This window comes from Cervus canadensis, chromosome 11, assembly GCF_019320065.1.
Source record: "Cervus canadensis isolate Bull #8, Minnesota chromosome 11, ASM1932006v1, whole genome shotgun sequence".
In the NCBI taxonomy this organism is placed as follows: Eukaryota; Metazoa; Chordata; class Mammalia; order Artiodactyla; family Cervidae; genus Cervus; species Cervus canadensis.
In genome coordinates this window covers 74,062,294-74,070,234 of record NC_057396.1, presented here as the reverse complement: position 1 = coordinate 74,070,234, position 7,941 = coordinate 74,062,294, and positions in this window count along the sequence as shown.

The following is a 7,941-nucleotide window of genomic DNA, read 5'->3' as shown; positions in this document are numbered from 1 at the left end:
CTGTTGCTTCCTCAGCTGCATACAGGTTTCTCAGGAGGCAGGTCAGGAGGTCTGGTATTCCTATCTCCTTCAGAATTTTCCAGTTTATTGTGGTCCACAATAAACACTGTGTCAAAGACCTTGGCATAGTCAATAAAGCAGAAATAGATGCTTTCTGGAACTCTCTTGCTGTTTTGATGATCTAGTGGATGTTCCCAACTTGATCTCTGGTTCCTCTGTCTTTTCTAAAACTAGCTTGAACATCTGGAAATAAACAGTTCACATATTGCTGAAGCCTGGCTTGGAGAATTTTAAGCATTACTAGGGTGTGAGATGAGTGCAATTGTGTGGTAGTTTGAGCATTCTTTGGCATTGCCTTTCTTAGGGATTGGAATGAAAATGGACCTTTTCCAGTCCTGTGGCCACTGCTGAGTTTTCCAAATTTGCTAACTTATTGAGTGCAGCAGTTTCACAGCATCATCTTTTAGGATTTGAAATAGCTCAACTGGAATCCCATCATCTCCATTAGCTTTGTCCGTAGTGATCCTTCCTAAGGCCCACTAGACTTCACATTCCAGGATGTCTGGCTCTAGGTGAGTGTGAGTGATCACACCTTCATGATTATCTGGGTCATGAAGATCTTTTTTGTACAGCTCTTCTGTGTATTCCTGCTCTTCTTAGTATCTTCTGCTTCTGCTAAGTGCCTACCATTTCTGTTCTTTATTGAGCCCATCTTTGCATGAAATGTTCTCTTGGTATCTCTAATTTTCTGAAGAGATCTCTAGTCTTTCCCATTCTGTCGTTTTCCTCTACTTCTTTGCATTGATCACTGAGGAAGGCTTTCTTACCTCTCCTGGCTATTCTTCGGAACTCTGCAGTCAATGGGTGTGTCTCTCCTTCCCCTTTCCTCTCCCCTCCCTTCCTCTCGCAGCTGTCTGTGAGGCCTCCTCGGCAGCCATCTTGCTTTTCCGCGTTTCTGTTTCTCGGGGACGGTCTTCCTCCCTGCGTCCTGTACAGTGTCGCGGACCTCCGTCCATAGTTCCTCAGGCTCTCTGTCTGTCAGACCTAGTCCCTTAAATCTATTTCTCTCTTCCACTGCATAATTATAAGGCATTTGATTTAGGCCATACCTGAATGGTCTAGTGGTTTTCCCCACTTTCTTCCATTTAAGTCTGAATTTGGCAATAAGGAGTTCATGATCTGAGCTACAGTCAGCTCCCGGTCTTCTTTTGGCTGACTGTATAGAGCTTCTCCATCTTTGGCTGCAAAGAATATAATCAATCTGATTTCGGTGTTGACCATCTGGTGATGTCCGTGTGTAGAGTCTTCTCTTGTGTCATTGGAAGAGGGTGTTTGCTGTGACCAGTGCGTTCTCTTGTCAGAGCTCTCTTACCCTTTGCCCTGCTTCATTCTGTACTCCAAGGCCAAATCTGCCTATTACTCCAGGTGTTTCTTTACTTCCTACTTTTGCATTCCAGTTCCCTATAATGAAAAGGACATCTTTTTGGTGTTTTAGTTCTAGAAGGTCTTGTAGGTCTTCATAGAACCGTTCAACTTCAGTTTCTTCAGCATTTCTGGTTGGGGCATAGACTTGGATTACCGTGATACTGAGTGGTTTGCCTTGGAAACGGACAGAGATCATTCTGTCATTTTTGAGATTGCATCCAAGTACTGCAACTCGAACTCTTTTGTTGACCATGATGGCTACTCCATTTCTTCTAAGGGATTCCTGCCCACAGTAGTAGATATAATGGTCATCTGAGTTAAGTTCACACATCCCAGTCCATCTTAGTTCATTGGTTCCTAGAATGTCAATGTTCACTCTTCTCATCTCCTGTTTGACGGCTTCCAATTTGCCTTGATTCATGGACATAACTTTCCAGGTTCCTATGCAATATTGCTCTTTACAACATCAGACCTTACTTCCATGACCAGTCACATCCACAACTGGCTGTTGTTTTTGCTTTGTCTCTGTCTCTTCATTCTTTCTGGAGGTATTTCCCCACTGATCTCCAGTAGCATATTTGGCACCTAATGACCTGAGGAGTTCATCTTTCAGTGTCCTATATTTTTGCCTTCTCATACTGTTCATGGGGTTCTCAAGGCAACAATACTGAAGTGATTTGCCATTCCCTTCTCCAGTGGACCACATTCTGTCAGACCTCTCCACCACGACCCATCCATCTTGGGGGGCCCCACACGACATGGCTTAGTTTCATTGAATTAGACAAGGCTGTGGTCCTGTGATCAGATTGGCTAGTTGTCTGTGATCGCGCTTTCAGTCTGTCTCCCCTCTGATGTGCTTTCTCAGTGCCTACCGTCCTTCTGGGGTTTCTCTTACCTTGGACATGGGGTGTCTACTCTCGACCACTCGTCACTCCAGCATTGTGCAGCCACTGCAAATTGAACCCAATTCTATTTGAATATTTGTCTCCTGAGACTGCTCCAAGACCAATATCTGTTATGAAAACCTGGCAGGTAGCAGAATGCCACACAAGCTGTTTAATTTGGTGGAGATTTAATAAAGGAATTATTACAGAATGTCCAAAGAAATTGGCTCAGTGGTAAAGAATCTGCCTGCCAATGCAGAAGACATGAGTTCAATCCTTCAGTCAGAAAGATCCCCTGGAGAAGGAAAGGGAATACACTTCAGTATTCTTGCCTGGACAATCCCATAGACAGAGGAGCCTGGCGGGCTCCTGTGTAAGGTCACAAAAGAATCCAACACAGCTGAGTGACTAAAGAACAACATTATAATGCTCTATCTGTGGCAGGCAAATATAACGGGAAAAAAAATCTGTTAAAAGGAATTATCTTCCGTACTTTCCAATAAATTTTGTCCTGAAATTAAACTTAACCTTAAAAAAAAAAAAAAAAATAGTCTATTTAAAAAGATGGAAGGAGGTGATTGTTTTCTGAAAAGAAAGTTGAACCTGAAGCAGGTTAAACATAAAGGGGTCAGTTGAATGGAGTTTTCATTTTCCTTCTACATACTCTAGTGATTTTGACTCTTTTTAGTAACAGATATGAATTAATATAGCCTTCTAATAGAAATTTAAAAGAATTATTTCCCTCTATAAACATATTAAAAGCAATTAATGACACTGTTTATGAATGATGTTTTTTAATTTTTCTTTATAATTATTTATGTCCATATGTGTACAGTCAAAATCTCCAGTCCAACTTCAGCATAACAAGGAAGGACACTTTTCTTGGAGAAATCTTGCCACCTTGTGGTGTATAAAAATAATACTATGCTTAAAGTATTCACACTTGTGTTCATCAAGAAGCGCTGTCCTTTAGCCAGGCTCTGCTGCCCTAGATAGAATCCATACCCTTCCATGTGTCCATAATCTAGAATCCTAACTCTAGTATTTATAATGCTGAATAGTTTACAGATATTTGCAGTTGTATATTTCCCTGTCTCTTCTCTAAACCACAAACCCCTAAGAACACTGGGTGATTTTTGCCCTGAGTCAGATATGACTGAGCACGCATGCAAGAAGTAAAACACAATGTTTTGATACACACATTTATATAGTGCAATGAGTGCTATATCCAAGCTAATTAACACGTCCATCTTTTCACATCATCGTGTGTGTGTGTGTGTTGAGATCACCTGAGATCTACTCCCTTAGCAAGTTTCCCATATAATATAATTATTAGCTATGAGCACCACGCAGCACTTTGGGTTTCTCAAGCTTATTCATCCTACATAACTGGAACTTCACACACTGTGACCAGCATCTCCCTGTTTCCCACACCTCCCTGTCCCTGATGACCACTGCTCTACTCACTATTTCTATGAATTTGACTTTTTGAGAGTTCACATGTAAGTGGGATCATGCAGTATTTGTCTTTTTATGCCTGGCTTATTTGCTTAGGATAATGTCCTCCAGGGGCTTACCAGGGCACCTAGTGACAAAGAATCCACTAGAAATACAGGAGACACAAGAGATGCAGGTTTAATCTCAATTTCCTGAAGTAGGAACTGGCAACCCACTGCAGTATTCTTGCCTCAGAAATCCCGTGGACAGAGAGCCTGGTGGGCTACAGGTGATGGGGTTGCAATGAGTTGGACACGATTGTGCTCAACTGAGCACACTATCCTCCAAATTCACCCATGTTGTTGCCAAACACAGGATTTCCTTCATTTTAAAATTAAGGGTATAGATATAGATATATCACAATTTCTTTATCCACTCATTCATCAATGGACATTTAGAATATCCAATGTACTGATTTCATTTTCTTTGGATACATATTCAGAAATGAAATTACTGAATCATATGGTAGTTCTGTTTTTAGAGAAACCTCCAAACTCTGTTCCATAAAGCCTATGGCAATTTTCCCTCCCCACAATGCATGAGGGTCCTTTTTCTCTACATCTCTGACTGCACTTGATATCTTTTGTCTTTTTGACAATAGTCATTCCAATACGTGTGAGGTGACACCTCATTATGGTTTTAATTTGCACTTTCCTGATGATTAGTGAAGTGGAGTATATTTTTATATACCCATTGGTCATTTGTATGTCTTCCTTGGAGAAAAAAATGTCTATTCAAATCCTTTTCCCATTTTTGAAATCAACTTCTTTGATATTTTTTTACTACTAGGATGGCTGAGATGCTCACATTTTGGACATTAACTCCTTATCAGATCTATGATTTGCAAATATTTTTCCAAACACAAGTTGTCTTTTCATAATGATGAACATTTTCTTTGTTGTGCAAAAGCATTTTTATATAGTCCACCTGTATATTTTTGCTTTTGATTTCTGGGCTCTTGGTGTCACATTCAAAAAGTTATTGCCAACGTCAAGGATATTTCCCTCTATGGTTTCTTCTAGTTTTTACAGTATAAAGTATCACATTTAAGCCATTAATCCATTTTGGGTTGACTACTGCATGTGCTGTAACAGCAGGGTCCTACCCATATTTCTCTTTTACATAATTAGTCATGGCTTTTTATTGAAACCCTCTCATGTTTATCTTAAAACAGCATTGTCATGCCTTGTAATACCTATTTAAAATTATTTCATCAGTTCAGGACCTCCCCTTTAGCTAGTATAATGCTTGCTCTGTTATATATTTGCTCTGAGTGTGTTTATGTGTGTGTATCCAGAATATACACATACAAAGTTTACATGCATTGAAAATATATAAAGCATATTTGCATATATTTGCTATATCCATTCAGCAGATTATACCAATCAACTATCTCTCAGAGAAAGTATTCTTTTTTTTTTTTTTAAAGCTAGCCAAAAAAAAAAAAAAAAGCAAAGTTGATTTAATTGAGAGCAAGGGTCATTAATTCCCTGAGTACTCAAGAATTTTTCTTTCCCCTTACTGCCTCTGTCAAAAAGTACCAGGAAGCTCTTTCTTTTTAAAAAATTCTCCTTTAGTTTTCTATCACATATTTCTAAAATTCCACCAGAATATGATGGTCTATTTTAAAAGAATGTCCTTTGGGAATAGTCATGAGTTAATCATAAAATGTTTAATGTTCTCTTTCAGTGTGATTAGTTATTTGAGCTTTCTTCCCTTCCCTCCTTGCTCTTTCCTCTGTTTTTTATAAGTATCATGGGACCCTGCAAGGAGTAACTGCCTAATCATTAGCAGGACCAGGTTCTTAATATTGCGCTTCTGCCTCCATGACCTTAAGCCAATCAATTTTATCTATCAGTTCCATCATCTCACAGAAAGAAAGATCAGGCCAGATTATTGCTAAGGTGGTTTTCACTTCTAACCCTTCTGGGATCAGAAAAACTTCGAGTGAGTTTCAAACCTGAGCAATCAGAAGTTAAATCTTCAGAGAAGCTATCACAGCAAAAAAAATAACAAGATTTCCATGCCAGTGTGAGACTTAAACTCCAAGACCCAACATTTTTACTGATCTTCTTTCTAACAAGATGCTTTGGGCATTATTAAGACTGATTGAGTGTTCAGAGATGGGTGATTACTAACCTTGAAATAAATTATTTGCCTAACTCCTAAACAAGTTTCAGAGGAACTAATTAATGAAGGCAGTCTTAGTAAGGAAACTTCCTGGGTGATAATTGCTGTTCAACTCTGAAATGTAGCTCTTGAGGCCTGATACAGTGAGGCAGCAAAGAAGACCTGACCCCGGGGGAATCACAATACCTTTGTAAATTACCATAAGGTGCCGGGTAGTTCTTTCTAGCACTGTAAGTTGATTGATTGTTATCCTAGTTTCTTGAAGTTAGATTGTTTTCCCTACAAAACAAACAAAAGAAAAATTTATTCCCATTTAGCAGAAACTGGCAAAGCCAGAAGATTAAATTGCTTTGTAAAAATCAGAAGCTATAGGAAAGGCTGTAATTCAAACTTTTTGCTAGTTGAGGAACATGGGTCCTAGTCGTCAAAGGCTACATATTTTGCTATTCCCATTACATGACATTATAGAAAAGGCAGAAATATACAGACAGAAAAAGATCACTGATTGTCAGGGGTTTGAAGGAGGGTAGATACATGAAGTAGGGGAAGCACAGATGTTACATTAGAAAAAATAAGAAAAAAGTGCATAAGATCTCTCTGTATTGTTTCTTCTACTTATTTTTCATATTCCTCATAATTATTTCTCTTTATTTCATCTACAATTATCTCAAAATAAAAACTTAATTAAAAACAAAACCAAAAGAATGTGTGTACTGCAGGAGGACACTTTTAGGTTGGAACACCAGCCCTTGATGTTGAGCAAGTTATTTAAAACCCCTGAGTTTCTGTTTCTTCAAGCATAGGTGCAAGCTAGTGGGACCCACAGAAAGTAATTACATGGGATAGTGCATATAATGTGCCTAGAAGATAGTAAGTGCTCAATAAATATTACTTCTCATTCTTGCTTAATTATCACTATTATTATCATCCAGACTATTGCACCAGGTCGCATCACCTCTAGACACTCTGACCATCCTACAAAAAAACACCTTTCCAACAGGGTAGTCCTAATATGATAAAAATTAGCCTCTTTCTAGAGAATAATGTTCCAACTCACTAAACCAATTAGACCATAATATGACTCCATCTAGTTTTCTATTCCTATCCCATACCACTCGACTGTACCGTTCCCATAATCTCAGCTAAATGTGACCCCCTGTTTGTCACATCACCAGGCCCTCCTTCGGTCATTCCCGTCACCCGCTATTCCTCTCATCACAGCTGGACACCCAAATTGCACCTTCAGTGCCTGTCTCAAAGGTCACCTCTTCCACAATGATTATTTACTGCCTAATCTAATACACAATGAATATTCCTTCCTTCTTTCCTTCCTTCCTTTGAGTCTTCATCAAACCCTGTGTTTACTTCTTATGACTATTAACAATTCTGTCATAAATTTTACTCATTATACATTAGCCATGCATTACTTGATTGGGGCTTTCCTAAGGATAGTGATTATATTTTTCTGGTTATTTTTACTAATAGCAACAATAAAGGCCAACAAACTATACTATTTCAACTTTAGTAAATAACCCCTATTTTGTTGCTCAGAAATGGTTGTAATTCTGTTTTATAAATGTGAAGCCCTCCTGGGAGCAAGGTAGCTTCTGGAGGTTAAAGAAAAAATTAATGACAAACTTCAGTCTGGTACTCTCCCCTTTGACTTCCTATCCAGTGAGCTTCCCAGACCAATATCTTCTTAATCTTACCTGGACAAGATCACCAGTTCTGTGTTGTCAACATTGTCAACAGTCCATGTGCTCTCAGGCTTCCTGCATAAACACTAACACATTTGCCAGAGTATTAGTTTCATTTCAATTTTACAAGCAAAAATATGCAAAGTTTGTAGTCATTTAACTTCCCCAGACCCATCTTCTATTCCCATTGTTGTTGTTTTTTTCCCCACCAAAGTGTCCACAAGCCCAGAATCTCCTAAAAGCCCTTAGAAGTACCTCATCAAGGGCAAAATCCATGCCACAATGGCCTCAAGTTTAAAACCAGATAA